General features: G+C 51.3%; 1 protein-coding gene across 6 annotated transcripts in view; it reads right to left on the reverse strand.

Annotated features, from left to right (window-relative positions):
* B3GNTL1 (UDP-GlcNAc:betaGal beta-1,3-N-acetylglucosaminyltransferase like 1) overlaps positions 1–19876 on the reverse strand; it is a 117583-nt gene that overhangs the window by 37455 nt on the left and 60252 nt on the right. The window contains exons 1-2 of one of the 6 annotated variants that reach the window (XM_057714670.1): positions 16836–16866; positions 16180–16273 (exon numbers count right to left, since the gene is read on the reverse strand). The exons of the other annotated variants lie outside the window; for them this stretch is intronic. The gene's annotated coding sequence lies outside the window, so the exon portion shown is untranslated. Of the gene's footprint in view, positions 1–16179; positions 16274–16835; positions 16867–19876 lie in introns of those variants that run through there. 6 annotated transcript variants of the gene reach the window in all.

Here is a 19876-nt window from a genome sequence, read left to right on the forward strand (position 1 = left end):
TTCTCTGGGATTAGCCCTGCTGGCAGCCACAGCCGCTGCCCTGGGCCGTGGAGGTTCTGCCAACATCGACTACAGACCAGAACGCAGAGCTCTCTTCCTTGACACTCTGGGGGCACGACAGATTTGGGGACCAGGCCTCCTCCCTCCCTCCCCTCTGCTGCACTGCCCGCACTGACTGTCTGGGTCAGGGTCGGAGGCAGGGAGGGAGAAGGACGGCAGCACCCGAGAGGGAAGGGGTCCCCGGGGAGCCATGAACACGCTTCCTCTCTTGGCCCCAGGCTCTGGGCACACAGCCTTCAACCCTGACAAGTCCCTTACACACGCACACACACCCCACTCCCACTGCCTGGGGCAGGCAGCCCGGAGGGCGAGCCCACGACCTGGAGGGGGATCCGCAGGAACTGAAGACCCCTGGTCCCTAAGTCAGCTCACTTCCGCTCTCATCAGGGGCACATCCTCGGCCTAGGACACAGGCTCCCACACCCAGCAGCACAGCAGCGTCAGCGGGGAGGCCTCGGGCAGGGCCCCAGAAGGAGGCTGAGGTCCCCTCACTGGGCCTGCTTACAGCCATCCTACCCGCGCCTCTGAGAACGGGCGCTGTGTCTGGCCACGGCATCAGCTTCCTCACGTGACCAGCGTGTGCTCCTGTTCCTAACGACGACACACGCTCAGCCCCCAGGCCTCTGGGCGAACGTCTGGTTCATACACACGGGCTCCGCTCACCTGCACAGCCTCATTCTACTGGGGCTGTGAGACGGACACCTCGGACGGCGCCTCCCACCACAGCTCAGGCTCCTGTCTGGTGGGGCCCCTTCCTGGCCTGCAGGCGGCCTTCTTCCCGTGTCCCCACACGGCGGCAAGAGCTCCGGTGTCTGTGCTACTGATGCCATCATGGGGCCCCACCCTCACGGCCTCAGCTGACCCTAGTCACTCCCAAAGGCCCCACCTCCCAATCCCATCACATTGGTGGGTCAGGGCTTCGATACAAGAATGGGGGACGCAGACATTCTCAGACCTCCAGCTCTGCTCGGCCCTGACCCCCAGTGTCAGGTGCTCCAGAGCCCTGCTTCACGGATCCTCCCACCCAGGAGCCCATCGGCACTGACCACTCATCCCTCATCGCCCCCAAGCTCCAGACCACAGACCTGGCTGCCCACTGACATCTCTCCTTGGCTATATAAAGGGCGGCTCAAATGGCTTTCTTACAGCTTTATTTTGCATGATCGACATGCAATACACGCTACATATTAAACTTTGATGAATGTGACCAGCGGACACACCCCTGACTCACGCCCCCGCCCCCAGCTTCCTTGTGCCCCTGTCTATCCCCCTTGGGGAGCTCCCTGCCTCCCTCCCTAGGCAATTGCTGATTTGCTTTTTTTTTTCCCTTTTTTTCGGCCCTATGGCTTGCAGGATCTTATTTCCCGATGAGGGATCAAACCCAGGTCCTTGGCAGTGAGAGTGTGGAGTCCTAACCACTGGACCACCAGGGAATTTCCTGATTTGCTTTCTATCACAAATAAGGTAGTCTGCATCTTCCAGAATTTCACATAGAGTCGCACAGTACGTGCTCTTTTCTGGCTTCTTGCACTCAGTACCACCTGTTCGCTCAAAACTATAGCTGTTTTCCCATTTGCCTGTTGATGGATGTGGACTCCGCCCAGTTTGTGCTGTGGGCACCTGTGTGTGAGCCTCTGGGTGGAAAGGCTTCCATCTGTCTCAGGTAAACACCCGGGGAGGAGGGGACTGTGGTAGGGTACTAAACTGTTTTCCAAATTGGTCGGATCATTTGCGTTCCCGCCAGCAGTGCGAGTTCCCATTGCTCTGCATCCTCGTAAACACCTGGGATGGCCAACCTCTTTATTCCAGATGTGCTAATAGCTGCACAGTGGTATCACACTGTGGACTTGACATGTTTCTAATGGTTAAAGATGTTGAACTAATTTACCATCCATATACCTTACGTGCTGAAGCATCTATTCAAATCAGTGGCCCATTTTTAATTGGGATGTTTGTTTTCTTATCACTGAGTCTTGAGAGCCCTACAGAGCTCTGCGCATAAGTCCTTTATCAGATATTATTTGTAAATATTTTGTCCCATTCCCCCAGCTTGTCTTTTCATTCTCTTAACAACGTCTTTCAAGAAGCTTGTAATGTTGATGGAAATCCAATTTATCCATTTTTTTCTTATGAATTAATTTTGGTATCTTACCTGAGAACTTTTTGCCTAAACCCAAGACTGCAAAGATTTTTTTTTCTATGTTTTCCTCTAGAAGTTTTATAGTTTTAAGTTCTACATTTAGTTCTAGGATCCATTTTGAGTAAACTTTCATATAAGGCATGAGATTTTAAAGTTCAATTTTATCGCATAAGGATATCCAAGTGTTCCATTTGTTCAAAAATTAGGCTCTTCCTCCAAGGAACTGCATTTGCACTTTTATAAAAGTCAGCTGTCTGTGTACACGGGTCAATTCTGAACTCTTGTCTGTTTCTTTGATCTGTTTGTCTATCTTTATGCCAACACACACTGTCTGGATTAGCCTTGAAGTCAGGTAGTGCTGGTCCTCTAACTTTGTTCTTTTTTCAGATGAATTTTGGCTATTCTAAAGCCTTTGTATTTCCAACAAATTTTAGAGTGAATTTGTCAATTTCAATAACAAACCCTGCTGTGATGCTAACTGGGACCCTGATGAACACACAGATCAGGCTGGAGAGGACGGATACCTCCACAACACCGAATCCTCCAACCCATGAGCACCGTGTGTCTCCCCATTCACTTAGGTCTTATTTAATTTCTTGCAGTAATTGTACTAGTTTCCTGTGGTTGCTGTCACAAATTACCACAAACTTAGTGACTTCAAACAACAGTAGCTTATTTTCTTACAGTCCTGGAGGGCAGAAGTTCTGAGCGAGCCTCACAGTGTGGAATCAGGGTGTCGGCAGGCTCTTCTCCATTCAGAGGCAGGGGACCATCGTTCCTCGCCCGGTCCAGCTCCTGAGGTTGCCAGCACCCCTTGCCTCCCCTGGCTCACGGCCCCTCTCCTGTCTTCACAGCCAGCGGCTGGGTGTCTCCTCGTCTGTCTGGATCAAATCTCCTCTGCCCCCTCTTAAAAGGACACTGACGATGACATTTAGGACCCACCTGGATAACCCAGGACAATCTCTCCATCGCAAAGTCCTCGATCACATTACAAAGGCCCTTTTTCCATTTAAGGTAACATTTCCAGTGTCCCCACCCCCATCTCCAGGGGACATCTGGCAATGTCTGCAGAACTTTTTGGTGGTTACACCTGGGGCAGGGGTGGTTGAGGGGATGGGTGGGGGCACTCCTGGTATCTAGTTGGGACAGGGAAATGAGATTTTAACTGTGATGAAACACTACACCCTCAAGACGCTACAATTAAAGAGGCTGACAACACCAGGTGAAAATCGTACACACTGCAGCAGGGACAGGGAGACCGAACCACTTTGCAAAGCATCTGAGCAGGTGCTCAGACCTTCTGCATGACCAGCCACTCCACTCCTGGGCACACGCCACACAAAACCTGTCCACGAATGTTCCAAGAGGCTTTTTGTGCAACAGACAAAAACTGTTAGACCCCAAATGTTCATCAACAATGCACGGCGGGTCAGCGTGGTGCAGCCGGGATGCACGTGCTCCAGGAACTAAATGAGCTGCTGATACGCACACAACGCGGGTAAGCATCAGGGAAGAGCAGCCGCCACCATTTCATTTGTGTGGAATCCTAAAAATGGGAATTCTAGTCACTAGTGACAGAGATCAGGTCAGTGGTGGGACTTCCCTGGTGGTCCAGTGGCTAAGAATCCGCCTTCCCACATGAAAAGCTGCTCAACATCACTCATTATTAGAGAAATGCAAATCAAAACTACGAGGTATCACCTCACACCGGTTAGAATAGGCATCATCAGAAAATCGACAAACAGTAAATGCTGGAGAGGGTGTGGAGAAAAGGGAGCTCTCTTGCACCGTTGGTGGGAATGTAAATTGATACAGCCACTATGGAGAACAGTATGGAGGTTCCTTTAAAAACTAAAAATTGAATTACCATATGACCCAGCAATCCCACCACTGGGCATATATCCAGAGAACACCATAATTCAAAGACACATGCACCCCAATGTTCACTGCAGCACTATGTTCAATAGCCAGGTCATGGAAGCACCCTAAATGCCCATCAACAGATGAATGGATAAAGAAGATGTGGTACATATATGCAATGGAATATTACTCAGCTGTAATAAGGAATGAAATTGGGACATTTGTAGAGACATGGATGGACCTAGAGACTGTCATACATAGTGAAGTGAGTCAGAAAGAGAAAAACAAATATTGTATATTAACATATATATGCAGAATATAGAAAAATGGTACAAATCAACCAGTTTGCAAGGCAGAAATAGAGACACAGATGTAGAGAACAAACATATGGACACCAAGTGAGGAAAGCAGGGGGGGTTGGGGGTGAAATGAATTGGGAGACTGGGATTGCCATATATACATTACTAATAAGAAAAAAATATCAAATTGTACACTTTAAATATATGCAGTTTATTGTATGTCAATTGTATCTCAATAAAACTTCTTTAAAAAAAAGAAAAAAGAATCTGCCTTCCAATGCAGGGGACATGGGCTCGATCCCTGGTTGGGGGACAAAGATCCCACATGCTGCAGGACAACTAAGCCCGTGTGCCCCAACAAGGACCCTGTGCACCGCAACTAAGACCCATGCAGACAAATTAATTAATTAATTAATAAAAAATAAATTAAAAAAAGAGAGATCAGGTCAGTGGTGCCTGCGGCCAAGGTGCAAAGACAGAAACTTAAAACGTCTTTAACAAAATTTTTGCTGCCACCAAGGAAGCTGCTTGAAGCCCTGAAGCCCTCAGTGCAGTTCTGAGACATGTGACTCCCAGCATCTGGGTGCTTGCGGGAGGGGGAGGAAGCAAGTCTGTAGAGTCCGGGAAGCCAGGCCTACAGCTGACAAATACCACAGAAGGGCCCCTGAGGCCCTCTGAACCCAGCGCTTTCTAGCAAATACAAAACATCAGTCCCAAGAAACGTGCTCCATAACTTCCCCTGACTGTCAGAAAAAGGCTGATTTCACACTATTATTTGGAAACCATTACAAAGCAAAACCAAGCTTCCTGTTTTCAATGCTTACTTGCCAAAACTCCAGACGCGTTTTCTGGCAAGTGACTCTGCAGCTGCACACCTGATGTTCCAGCTGTTTCCCCCAGTTGTGGGACTGACCAGAGAAAACAGACCCGGTCCGCAGGCACACGGGCGCATAAAGAGAGGCTGTGAATGTAAAATGCGCATCAGATTTTGAAGACTCAGTATGAAAAAAAGAACGTGAAATATCTCATTGATATTTTCATATTGATCACGTGTTGAAAGGATATTTTGTATATATTAGATTAAACAAATTATTATTATAATTAAATTCATCTGCTTTTTTTACCTTTTTAATGTAACTACTAAAATTTTTTAAATTATATTCTGGCTTGCATTTGTGGCTCACATCATATTTTTTTTTTAATTGGAGTATAGTTGATCCACAATATTGTGTCAAATTCTGCTGTATCACATCATATTTCTAAGTATCTGCCCCCAAACAATTCAATCCGTTCTTTAGGGGTACATACCCATGAAGCAGGAGGAAATGCACAGAAATGGCAAAGACTAGCCTGGACAATGGGCAGCTCCAGCGACAGGGAAGGGGTTTAGTCAGCGAAGAACCAGGCCTTCACCAGAGCTGGCCGAGGCTCGGGCCTGAGGGCTGCGGACTCCCTGAGCACAAGCCCTCCCTCCCGCGCTGCCCACTGCTCTGGCAGACCTCCGACACTTAGAAATGGAAACAACGTACTTCTAAATTTCCATGGGTGGAAGAGAAAAAAACACAAGAAATGCAGAAAAGATTTTAAGCCAAATGAAAATGAAAAGAACAACATCAAAATCATGGAATGCAGCCAGAACACTATTTAGAGAAAATTTTATAGCTTAAAATGCTTATATTAGAAAAGAAGATCTCAAATCAATGATCTAAGTTTCCACCTTAAGAAGAGAGGAGAAAAGCAAAGTAAACAGAAGAAAAGACATAATAGGTACAAGAGCAGAAATCCATGAAATAGCAAATGAACTACCAGGAACAATCAAGATCAACCAAAAGCTTATTCTTAAAAAAAAAAAAAACCGACAAATCTCTAACTTATATATGATCAAAATAAAAGATAAAAGGCAAATAATATGAGGAATAAAAGAACGTACATTACTATAAAACCTACAGACATTCATAGGACAGTAAAGGACCATTACTAAGTTTATGCCAATAAATTCAATGACCAGATAAAATGGACACATTCTCAGCTGCTCCAGCCAGGTTGACCAGGCGCCTGGCCTGGGGGAAAGGCACCACAGAGACCCCCAGCCCCGGCCCTCAGCCCTGGCCCCCGGCCCACCACAAGCCCGAGAGACGCACCCGCCCACTTAATCCACAACTGTGACCAATGACAGCAAGCGGTTCTAAGCCCTAGGCATGGAGCCGCTGGTTAAACAGCAGTAAATAACTAGAACCAACGTAAGTGTGTGTTGGGAGGCCTGTGTGGTGGAAATACCACCACCGGAAGGTAAGAGAACTTAGAGCTGCCACAGGCAGCCCTGCCCCATCCAGGGCTGGTGTGGAGGGAGGAGGGAGGAGGAAGGGGGCCACCCCCAGAGCTGGATGGGGGGGGGAGGCGCAGCACCCAGGGCCAGAGTCCTGGGGACCTGCTGTCAGGACCCAACCCCCCACCACGTCCCCAGAAAGGATGCCGGGTTGGAGGTGCCTAGGGCCCCACGAACCCCACATCCAGGAAGAGGGCTCTGAGTGCAGACCCGTGGAGCGGCTGTCAGCCGACCGGTGAAGATTTGGGCCTGTTTCCTCTGGTTTTGTAGCTGAGCCATCGCAGCAGCGGGACCTAGAGAGCCCTCTGCGGGTCAGGCGTGTTGTTCATGGGCTGCATGCTGGCCCCGAAGGGACAGTCACCCGAGGCCCAGAGCAGGCCTCTCCCATCCAGCCAGTCCCGGCTCCCGCATGGGCATCGGTCACTTTGCCGTGTCCTCCGTGGTCTCTCTCTGCACGAGGAGGTGGCTGGGCACCTTCTCATCTGACCTTCAGACTGAACCCAGGGAAACCTCCACGTCCCGGAAACGTTTCCCACGTTCAGCTCCAACGCTGGGCTGATGGAAAGAATCATCTAAAGTTCCGGATAGATTTGCCAGAAGCTTTTTCAGAAAAGGCACCGAGGCTTCCAGTGTGTGAATATTCCACAGCTACTGAGGACGCTGCTGGGAAGTGTTCTCACGTGTGGTTGGTTCAAGAAACCCAAGTGTCAGGCCTACGCAGACGCACACCCGGTAAAATAAATGTTTCTTAGGAGTCCGCACGCTGGCCTGCAGTGGTCTCCATTCTGCAGGCCCTGGAGGGAAGGGCCCCAGGGCACTCGGAGCGTTTGGATCGCTGAACTTTCTGGAAGTATCGCAGGACAGAGGACCACGGGCTCCGGCACCCTTTCACTCACAAACCATCAGACAAGAACTGGCTACACGTGGCCCAGGGACGCCGTCAGATTCATCAACCCTTCTCGCTCATGCTCATCCGTCACCATTTTATTTCACAGTTGTTCCAGCACCAGGAACTAGGCCCACCTGCTATTTCTGAATCTATGGAGGAAACGGATGGAGGGCAGATTTAATGTTTTAACATGACACTCTTCTGTGGAAGAAAAAGATGACTGCCAGGGTTTGGAATCTTGCTCCCAAATGAATTGAATAATACACATTAATAATATTTCAGACAGGCCTTAAAATCCCAAGTCCTAATTAGAAAGAACAGGAAGAGATGGCCCACGTCCATTCACAGATATGCAGTCAGTGTGTCCCCTGGGGACTGAAGCACTAAACAGTAACTTCTAAATGGGACGAAGCAAGAAAACACTACAGCCCACAGTGGGCGGGCCACAGCACCGGGCACAATGTTTAAAATACTCTGAGTAGAAAATCGATACTGACTTGACACAAAAGTGATGCGAAGTCTGAGAACGAAATGCAGAACACTCAGACTCCCCCGCGAAATGACAGAGAAACCAAAGGGCTTACAGCAGGTTTTAGAAGCAGCTCCGTGTCCTGGGAACCACACATGGTGCCGTGTCAACCATGACCTCCTGGATCCTCACACGTCTCCAAGCTCTATGGCCTCGCAGCCCCAGGATGTCCCCCCAAGGGGTAGCGGCTCTGCCAACAGGCCTCCTTCAGGGATGACATAGCACACGCGTGCCGTCCACACGGGCGACGGATGGAGACGCCGGCCAAGAGCTGCATGTGGGCAGTTCTGCCCACAGGACGCTGGGCTGTGGGACCAGCGTTTTAGATCTCACACTTTCACACACACGTGTCCACGCTCATCCCAGGTGGAGGGAGCCCAATTTATCACATTTCCTGGTTCCAGAAACACCTGCTGAGCTACTTACAATGCTGACGCAGCTGGCGGTGGAAAGGCTTCGGCGGCTTGACTGGTTTTCTCTGGCCGGTGAGGGTCTGGCCTGGGGAGCTGCGGGCACACACCGCCCAGGCCAGCTGCGGACACACCTGAGTGGCGGGTTCTGAGGGGGGGCTCACAGCTGGTTCCAGCTGCTGCAGAATAACCCCTTCATTTTGCTCCTGACTTGGGGGTGGATTTGGGACAGACTCAGTGGGCAGTGGGCAGCGTCAGCCCTGAGAGACCACTCTCAGATCGCCCGGGGCCCAGTGCTGCTGTCTGGGCCCAGCGGTCCAGCCCACGTCTTGGCCAGGAGGCACCTCCAGCACAGGCCCCATCTTCTCTTTGCATCTGAGGCTCCAAGTCACCCCACAAGGCAGTCGGTGTGCCTGGCACCACCCAGACTCCTAGCTGTCCGAGCTGCCAAAGACTGATGGGGCATGTCTGTCCTGATCTCCCCTCTAACCACGGTGTCCGGCCGTGTCCTGCTCAACACAGGGCTCAGCAAGCGTCCAGTGGGTGAGTGGGTGAGCGTGAGGGGCAGGACCAACCCAAGGGGGTCAGGTTCGTGCGTGTGCTCTGCTCACGTGTGTGAAGGTACACACAGCCGCGAGCGTCCACCACGACCGCAAAGCAGGGGGTGGACGCTTTGTGCAGGGATGACTGCAAAAAGGGAGCCCCGAGTGCACGGGCAGAGGTGGACGCTGTGTCCCGGGCAGGGCACACACACGTCTTTCAACAGGAGTCCCCAGGGAGGGGCAGCCCAGTGCCCGTCGGATGTGCCTCGTCATCCCACCCTCAGCTCTGCAGGCCCTCGGTGACCAGGGACCATGCAACGAGGCCACAAGGGGTCAGAGGTCCCACAGACCCTTCCAGGTGAGACTCAGCTGCGGGACGCTGGAGGTCAGAGCATCACACACTGACCCATGAGGCGGGAGGCCTGGGAGAGTCTGGGCCAGCCAGAGGGGTGAGGTCTGCAGGTGGACATGGTCTGCACCAAGGCTGTGAAAAGGCCCTAAATTTGGGGACGAGGGCAGCAGACGAGTAAGAGGGCAGCAGCCAGGACCCCCAGGTGCCAGCGTCCCACTTGTGTGAGAGGAAGGAAGGGCCCAGCGAGGGGCCGGCAGCACTGCCACACCTCCTGCCTCTCCCAGCTCTGCCCATGGGGACCCCACTTGTGCCAGCTGGGCCCTTGGGGGCGGGGACGCCGGGGGGCATGGGGCAGCAGCAGGCCTCGGCCGCCCTGCAGACCACAGGCTGTCGCCACCCTACACTAGCACCACCAGGAAGTTACGTGCGGCCCTGACAGCGGCCCCCTCCTCAGCCGGACGCCTCACGTCTACTGTATTCTTGGGTGGACTTGACACGGGGACAACCGAGCACGTGAAACAGCGCTTTAAGTCGTTAGACGCTGGGGATCCCGCGGCAGCAGTGATGAGTGGCAGCGCTGAGCCAGGGGGACTCCCACCTCCAGCCTCCTTGTAGTGGGTGCCAAGGTCACCATACTCCCTGAAGCTGGCTCCGTGCTGAGCACCCGCACTGAGCTTCCACGTGGCCCAGCTGGCTGTCAGCCACCCAACACTGAGTCATTGATAAAAAGACAATGTCAGGAAAAGCCCTCCTGTCATTATTTGAGGAAATTATTAAACTAACTCCAGGGGAAAATTATCCTTTTCATTACATGAAGCTCAAGCTGCATCCGCCCTTGGGGAATTGCCCTCAGGGGGACAGGAGCCCCTCCTCTAGAAATGCCAAGGTTATCCCTGGGGGTGGTAAAGCTGGAGAACCTCCAACGTGGGGGCACAGAAGTGCCACCCCTCCAGCTGGGTGTGTGGGCCACGGTCCAGCATCCCCGTGGACACTGCTGGGACTGGCTTTGAGCCGGTGGCCCTTCCCTGCCCTGTCTGCTTCCCCCACCTCCTTCCAGTCTTGAGCTCTGCTTTAGGGAACCCAACCCAAGTCACCCCTTCGTGTTTCAGGCAGAAGAGGATGGGCGGGGGTACAGGGGGCTTAGCAATGACCAGGAGTGATGGAAGGAGGGTAGAGAAACACATTTGTTCCAGGGGTGCTGCTGGCAGAGGTGGGGGCACCCACACCCTGGGTGTCAAAAACGGTGACTCTGTCCTGGACATGGTGAGCTTGAGGGAGGAGGTCACGCCCAGCACAGGACCTGGACAGTGGGCTCCACCCCGAGTCCTGGGCAATCTTCTTGATGTCTCCCACTGTTTCCTCATAGCGGCACTGACCTCAGGGATTTCGGGGGCCACACAGTCTATAGGTGTGAGGCATCTGGAACAATCAGGGGCTCACACTGCTTGGCGGGCATGACCCAGACCTCCCCAATCACGGGATCGAGGCGGGCAGCCCCACGGCCCCCATCTGCCCTCTCCCACCGCTCACCTCCCGCTGTCCTCGGAGCAAGAAGTGCCCAGGCTAGGGCCCCTGTCCCTGCCCGCACAACCTCACCCCACATCCAGGTTTCACGCCGTCGGGGCGGCTGTGCTCCTCCTGCCAACCTGTAGGAGAAGTTGGGCTGTGTGGTTACAAACAGGCCACCTTCTGCTGCCCTCTCTGCAGTCCGGGTGGTCCTGCCCCAGGACCTCCCGCCTGTCTTCTGACCACACTACACACTTTTGGGAGAAGAGGAGGGAGAGGGCGATGGCTGCGTCAGGGCCCTCCTTAGGACCCCTCCTCTAGGACTTGTCGTTGCATGAGGATCTTCTCGGCTCTGCGCTTTGATCTCCAAATTCACTTTTCAGCCTCCTTCAGAGGAGGGAAGGAGGGTGGGGGAAGGAGGAAGGTTGTTTCTGAATGTGCAACAAAGCCTCCATCGGAGCCAGCGTTGCAGGGCAGCCCCCCAGTGACATGGAGGTTTCCTTAACACCCAATGTACACAGAATCATTTCGGATTATACATAATCACCGAGAGCAGAACACCTATAATTTTTTGGAGCTGCTCCTCCGCAGACGTTTCTTAAAGCTTTATACTTTCTCCGTCTTATGGACTCCCACCCCACCCCCCTCCAATCCTATTTGAACAAGACAGAACAGTTTCCAAAGCATTTCGTAATGTTTTTCTCACTCTAAAAAGAACAAAGACAGAGGCCTCCATCCCCACCTGGCGCCCCCAGGGCACCTCTCGACCTTCATGCCTCTTACTGAGTGTTGTTGGGGCCACGAACCCTGAGGGGCTCACTGTTTCTCGGGCTGCACTTGCCACTCCTCACTCTCACCTCTTTCCCATCAACTGGCATCTCCTCCAATAAATATCTCACCTGAGTGACCCTTAACCACATCTCGGGACACTCTGGCTCCAGTCACAGCTCTAACAGAAAGAGCCCCAGACCTCCTCACTGTGGCCTGGCTGTGCCCTTGGTCCTGCTGAAGGTCATCTGACTCAGAGCCCCAGCACCCCACGCGGAGACGGTCACGGTGCAGGGGACTCAGACCCGTTCGTGCTCCAGCAGGAGCAGCAGGAGGCCTCTCCAGCTCTTGGCTTCCTCTCTTCTTTCTCCAATCAAGACTCAGAGAAATCAAATGCAATTCTTAAGCAAGAAATTTTTATGATGAGCTCGCCAGGACTGGAGGTGTTTAAAGAATCAATTAAAGGTAGAATTATATAAGAAAAGCCATATTAAAAACCTTTCCTAAAATGAGAGACTGTCCAGAAGACACAGCTTTTAATGTCCTAATCGTTTTCATTTAAAATATTTACCCTAAATCATTAAACAGTTTTTCTTTTAAAGAAATACATATTTGATTCAAGCAGTATAAAATATAATCATCCCCCAAAAGCTAGTTATTAAAAACAAGAAATACATGGGGTTTTGCATATCAGGGATAGGAGAAGGGAAGTGAACCCTCCAGACACTGCACACCTGGACCTGAATACATATTTTCCTAAAGAAGATATACAGGTGGCCAATAAACACACAAAAAGATGCTCAACATCACTAATTGTTAGGGAAATACCAATCAAAACCATAAGATACCACCTCACACCTGTGAGAATGGCTACTATAAAAAACAAATAGGGACTTCCCTGGTGGTGCAGTGGTTAAGAATCCACCTGCCAAAAAAAAAAAAAAAAAAGAATCCACCTGCCAATGCAGGGGACATGGGTTCTATCCCTGGTCCAGGAAGATCCCACATTCTGCAAAGCAACTAAGCCTGTGCACCACAACTACTGAAGCTCGAGCGCCTAGAGCTTGTGCTCGGCAAAGAAAAGCCACCGAGCTGAGAAGCCCACAAGCTGAGAAGCCCACGCACCGCGACGAAGAGTAGCCTCCGCTCACCGCAACTAGCAAAAGCCCTTGCGCAGCAACAAAGACCCAATACAGCCAATAAAAATACACAAAAATAAATAAAACTAACATGTCATAAAAAAAAGATAAACAAAACCAGAAAACGGTCAATACTGACAAGGATGTGGAGAAATTGGAACCCCCTTACACTGCTGGTGGGAATGTAAAACGTAGCAGCTGCCATTCCTCAAAACGTTACATGGACTTCCTAGGTGGTACAGTGGTAAAGAATCTGCCTGCCAATGCAGGGGACATGGGTTCGAGCCCTGCCCGGGGAAGATTCCACACGCCACGGAGCAACTAAGCCCATGCACTACAACTATTGAGCCTGTGCTCTAGAGCCAATGAGCCACAACTATTGAGCCCATGTGCCACAACTATTGAAGCCTATGTGCCTAGAGCCCGTGTTCCAAAACAAGAGAAGCCACTACAGTGAGGAGCCTGCGCACCACAATAAAGAGTAGCCCCTGCTCTCAGCAACTAGAGAAAGCCCATGTGCAGCAACGAAGACCCAACACAGCCAATAAATAAATTAATTAATTAATTAATTAAAAAAAAAAAACAAACGTTACACACATGACGATCGTGCAGTTCCACTTCTGGGTATGTGCCCCAAAGAACCAGAAGCGGGGACTTACACAGACCACGCAGGGCAACGTGCACAGCAGCAGCAACAGCCACAACAGCCAAAAGGTGGAGGTAACCCAGTGGCCACCAAAACAGGAACAAACAAAATGCGGTACAAACAGTACATAAACACAACGGGATATTATTCAGCCACGAAGAGGAATGAAATTGTGACACACACCAGGCCCTGCCATAACCCTACATTATCTGAAATGATAGTGGGAACAAAAGGACACATATGGAACAAAAAAGAACAAAGAAAGTACAAATTCGGTGGCTACTTCTTTTGGTCCCATCAGAATAATGCAATTATTTTCAAAATCCAAAGAGAAGCTGGCTCATCATGATGGTTTCTTTCAAGCTTTCCTTTGTTCCTGCTTCCAACAGTCACCCTTGACTTAAGACACCAGCAGTCCCCTGCCACCCACAGCTGAGGGGCTGCATCCTACCTTTGCCTTAATACTCACACGAACACCCAGACACACCTGAGAATACAGCAGGCCGGCTTTCCACTGGATTTGAGCTGCCAGATGAGCTACAGCAAATGAACTATGATGAGAATGTCCCCGTTTGCTTCAAGGGCCCCTGCCTGCCGTGATTCTCCAGACCAGACTACACCTGACTCCAACGAGCAGTTTACATTCATGCCTTACCTCCAATAACTTACACATGGGAAATGGGCACTCAACACACAGCTGACACCTAAGACAACTTCCTTTTTTTTTTTAAGAACTTTTATTGAGATACAGTTAATATACAATAAACTGCATATATTTAGAGTGTACAATTTGGTATCCCAATCTCCCAACTCAATCCCCCCCAACCCTCCCCGCATTCCCCCCTTGGTGTCTCTACATCTGTGTCTCTATTTCTGCCTTGCAAACTGGTTGATTTGTACCATTTTTCTATATTCCGCATATACGTGTTAATATACGATATTAAGACAGCTTCCTTCTTAATGAGGAGGCCAGGATAAGAATGAGTCACAAATTCGTGGAAACGGGAGTTTCAGTGGCGCATTCTAGCCAGTACCAAGGTGGGCTCGGCTCCCTCCAGCACCTTTGTACTCCCGGGCGCGGGATGGCTTGCTCCAGGTCACCCCCTTTTAATCAGTTAAATGACTCACACACACACACGTGAGCTGTGGTCTTTCTTTTCCCCTGGGACTGTCCTTTCCACGATCTGTAGAGATGGAAGTGCAATTTATATCAGCTACAGCTACTGTAGCAACAGAAACTGAGCCAGGATGCCATTTATCTGCTGCCCGTTCACCTCACGTGGGCTGGGCCAGCCACATGAACAATTTAAGCTTAAGGACATGAAGAAAGAAACACATCTGCTGAGTAAACTCTTGTTTTTCTTTAAAGGGCATGTGTAGCAAGTTGAGGGGTGGGAGGAGCTTATGCACTTTTTAAATTTCAAAGAAAAGGGTTTTCTTAGGAAATATTTCCATCTGCCTCTGCCATACAACTGGCATGCAAGTCACAGGTCACTGCACAGGTGCTCAGTGATTCCAGATGCCAGTGACCAGACAGCGAGCCTCCGGGAGAGACCCTGTGTGGGGCCGAGACTGCGCGTGACCCTCCCTCCCTCTGGTTCTCAAGGTGAGGCCCCCAAGGACCTGTCGGACACGCACATCCGGGTGCTGACCCCCACCCCCGACCCCCCGAGCTGCTGACCTGGCCGTGATCTGGGTGAGAGGCTCTGAGGGTGAGAAGAAACAGAATTAAACCCTGACCCGATCTGCTGGGTCTGCTTTCTTGTGAAAGAAAAAGAGCCACGCAAGAACGGCACACCGCTAAGACGTTCAAGATGAATGTAAGAGATAAATGCCAAGGTGGTGAAAATAAGCCAATGTGAAGAGCAAACATCTTTAGGCCCAGCAACACCCTTCGATGCCAGACCTCAATTTCCCAACATGGAAAACGGTGCTGATAACACCACCTCCCTGAGAGCTTGCTAAGAGAGACTGAATAATTCCATGGTGACTGCAGACCACTTCCCGGCCCAGAGAACACACCTACTGAGGACATTACAGTCAGGTGCTGGCAAATGAACCGCACCACTGCCTCTCTTGGAGTCTGGAAACTTTTTCTGTGAAGGCCCAGATGCTAATATTTTAGGGTCTGTGTCACAGGGACTCAGCTCTGCCACTGCAGAGCAAAAGCAGCCCCAGACGACACGACATTAACAAATGGCTGTGGCTGCATGCCAATAAAACTTTATTTATAAAAACAGGCAGCAAAAGAGATTTGGCCCTCGAGCCAGTCTGTCAACCTTAAGTGGTAAGCAGTGAGCATTGGCTTTAATTTAAACAAAAATTGCTTCTTTGATTACTTAAGCCTGGAATAAGCTAGTACCTCCCCTTCATCTCTCCTCCAACTGTAGGGTCTGTGATTAAATGAAGTACAGAAAGTTGAAGAAATAGCCCCCCAAAACTCAGAATTCCTGGAATGTAAATGAAATAGAGCCAAGAGGTGTAAAATGCTTTCACTGCTTTTTTCTACATTATGATATGTTTGGGTAAGTTAGGGGTCACTGAGTCTGTTATTCCGATGACAGTGCCGTGAGGGTAAGCGGGCCCCAGCAGAGGGCGCTCAGGTCGCGAGGAGGGAGGCTGCCCGCAGCCGCAGAGGTGGGAAGAGCTGGCCCACTGGCATCAGCGTCAAACCTCAAAGCTGACCACACACCACCCGGGAACACAAACACACCTCGCGAGCAAACTGCCCCGGGAGCTCCTTTTCCCGGGGACACCGGGCGAGGCTGCACGCCGGGCAGGATCCGGAGCTGCATCCTGGGCTGCCCCTGCAGGTTGAAGGCACAGGGAGTGGTCCCTCATCCCATCCCATCCCTCTGTCCCTCCAAGGAAGGGCGGCAGTTGGCCCTGTCCCGCTGGTGTCCCAGCTTCCCCCCCCCCACCCCCACGCCCAGCCGGCTGGACCCTCTCTGCCCTACTTGCCCACGGGGAGGGGCCCAGCCCTCCAACCACCCTCTGTCCAGGAGTCCTAGCCGGTGGCCTTTGCTTCCAGCACATAAGTCATTTAGTTGGTTTTCAGTGACATTTTTTACAAATACTGTCACCACCTCACCCCTACGTTGTATTTCTACGGGGACTGCATCCCTCCCTCCGGACCATAAAATATGTCTTCAGGCAAGAGCTCTCTTTACTTGAGGAGAGGTGAGTATGTGAAGAGTTTTTCTAGAAGGGTCAGAAGCTGTTATGTGAACAGCTCAGGCCAGTACCCCCTGCAGGACAGAGGTATGACAGGGCCTGTCTACAAGGCTGGGACACAGCACAGTGATTTTTCTTGGACCTTCTGTGATGACGTTCACACAGAATGCAGACACCTGATGCCCCTGAACTCACGTGGCGCCTGAGGTGAGGGCAGCAGCTGGACATCAGGGCCGAACAGCACCCCTGCTCTGATACCCAGTTATGAGTCATACATCTGTTCCCAGACACTGCAACCAAGCGGAGGATCGAACCTCTTCCCCGTGGAGCCAAACACCCTCCCCAGATGCACGAAGGCCACCTGTCTGTGGCGAGGCAGCGGCTGTGGCCCTGGTTCCTGGAGGACGGAGGTGAGCTCCTCTGGCTCATGTTTGGGTGAGAAAAGGCAAGTTCTGAAAGGCCAGAAGGTAGGTGGGGCAAGGGGACACAATGCTTCAGGTCACGAGGCCACCACGGGTGTCCTACCATGAGCACAGGCCATGGGTGAGGGTGGGGACGGTTCCAGCTGAAGAGAAACAGAACAGCTCATTAGTGCATCAGGACAGCCAAGGGGAGCAGGAGGTGTGCACACAGGTGAGAGTACAGGTGGGCTGGGGAGACCTCCTCAGGATCACCAAACTTGCAGTTTCAAATGATTCCTTTTCATCAATTTTTGTCTCCTCTCACTCTTGGGTGTAACTCCCCCTTCTGGGTCTGATGTGTCACCAAGTGAATAATCAGATTATCTAGTTTCTCAGAAATGTTAAAAAGAAGGGGCTCCCAGGCAAGGCTCAGGGGCCATGCTGCTGCTCTGGAACCTGGGAGTCTGCTTTTGGGCTCTCCCTTTATTCTGCCACCCACAGAAAGTGCACTTGCAAAAATAAATTCTATGTAGCTCATACAAGTTAAAAATCGATTCCAGTGTGCCTCAGGGAGTATACAGCACAAACCGAAACATTCCACAAGCTACTGGCCACACTTTGTTCTGAACAGAGTCCACCCTTGGTTCTCAAGAAAGGCACGTTAAAATGTATGGATTCGGGTGGATACTTTTCAATGCTTTTGGTGCTTAAAAAACACAAAAGTAAGGATAATAGACTTAAAGTGAGCTCAGTTTTTTACTTAGAAAGGGGAAGCTTTTGAGTTAAAGAAAAAAAATGAGGCATTTAATGAAATTTATAGACCTCATTAGCTATATCTTACCAGGAAGTGTATGAATTCTTCTAAGAGAAAAAGAGCAGAGTTTATATGACTCATTTCCAGATTCTTGTGGTTTATTATCCTTATTCCTAAATTCTAATTTGTTGGAAGACTATCTTTAGACAGATAACAAATTTTCCAGTATTCTGACATTTTAACACCCACATAACAAGAATAAACTTTGATGTGAAATCCAAAACCTATGGCTTCTGGATTTAATAAAGGCACAGACATTAATACAAAGTTTCCTTTCTCGAGTGTGTTAGAAAGTTGGTAAGTAACCACTTTTCTAAGGTAAAAGTTGCTAGTGTACTGTGGTTCTATAACACAGATACTCTTTGTAAATGAGAAACTGAAGAAAAACATTACAGGTTAATCCGTTTCAAAATGTGTACTTTTAAAATTTTATGGCTGTTAACTGATTAGAATTAGGTAAAAACCATCGGGCTGTGAAGGACATATTTTTAAGGGAAAGAGACACCGTGCTGTATGAATATGTGAAATGTAATTGCCTGGTAGACCCGGGTGGGTTCTAACCGCCTGGCTGTAGAGACTCCACTTGGATGACAGGAAATGTCTTTCAAAGCAGCTATGACAGAGCAGACTCGACAGTGGCGTCAGCGGCGCGTGGGAGGCCAGGCCCCACAGGCAGGAAAGAACCCCTGGACCCCAGGTCCACCACACACCCTGCCTTCTCAATCGGCCAAACGTACCTTCACTTAGTTTTGCTAAATATCTTCCAAAGTGTGGGTCACACAGATGGTCGGCCCTGGAGTCTGGGCATCACTGCTAAACACTCGCAGTTTACCAGCAATGAGACTGAGTGCTGGCTGGAGCGGTGACGGAGGCCAGGGCCTCTGGGGCAGCGACCCGGGGGGGGGGGGGGGGGCAGGGGCCGCCCATTCCAGCAGCGACCCGGGGAGCAGGACACCAGCGCCTTCTCACCAGGGCCACTGCTGACCTGCAATGTGGCCTGAGCCCTGGACCTCGTGAGAGCCTCCCGGGCCAGCTGGCCCCTGCTCCCCTGCGGCCCTGACCCCACAGGGTGAGCCTCTGCCCTGTTGCCCCCGGGGGTGGGTGGGGGACACCCGCCTCCCCGCCGTGGCTCGCAGCCGCTCAAGAGCGTCCCATCAAACTCTCCTGCTTCTCCCGGGTCCTGTCAACAGAGGAGGACCCTGTGGCTGCCCACGCAGACCACCAAGGTCGAGGTCGGTTCCCTCTGGGGAGGGGCGGCTGCAGGCGGGTCAGGGAGCAGGGAGGCGGTGCCGCTGCCCGGGACTGATGTCCCAGAGTGGGGCTGCTGGCCGTGGAGGTGACCGCTGGGGGGTGTAAACTGCAGAACACGATGCCTACAGCGAACGTGCAGCAGTGGAGGGGCTGCAGCTGCCCGAGCCCTGGGGTCTCCTGTGAGTGAGGAACAGCGCACACCTCCAGACGCAGCACTCACACTGGGACCGTCACGGCTGGAGCGGCAGAATCTGAGGGGGGGATCCGGGGCACACTTCCCAGGAAGGGACCAGGGGGCCAGGTTGCACGTGAGGCCCAGCAGCGACAGGGTCACCCGAGGGCACGCACTGCAGCAAAGAGAGAGGCATGTTCTCTGCATTTTTGTAGACCTGAAATGTTTCAATTTTTTTAAAAATAGAAAAAGGAAAACTTTTTAAAGAAAATGTCTGTGGAACGGCAGATGCAGAGAAGATGGTCAGGGGTCGCTCTCATTAGGGGAGGGGTGACTGAGTAAAGGGCTCCTTGTCCCCTCCATGAACAGCTAGAACATCAGACACACACACAAGTGGCCTCCAGCCAGGCTGGACGTGACCCTCTTGGCACCCAGGGCGAGCCAGGTGGCCTCGGGAGATGGGGATGAGGGGATGGAGTGTGCAGTCGGGAAGTCAGGGCACTGGACTTTCCATTGCAGGTACTGGATTAGGATAAAAACATGAGTGTCTGGTACTTCCCACTGCTGCATTTCTCTGTCTTCTCATTTCGAGAGGTTA

The sequence above is a fragment of the Hippopotamus amphibius genome, chromosome 17, assembly GCF_030028045.1.
Source record: "Hippopotamus amphibius kiboko isolate mHipAmp2 chromosome 17, mHipAmp2.hap2, whole genome shotgun sequence".
In the NCBI taxonomy this organism is placed as follows: Eukaryota; Metazoa; Chordata; class Mammalia; order Artiodactyla; family Hippopotamidae; genus Hippopotamus; species Hippopotamus amphibius.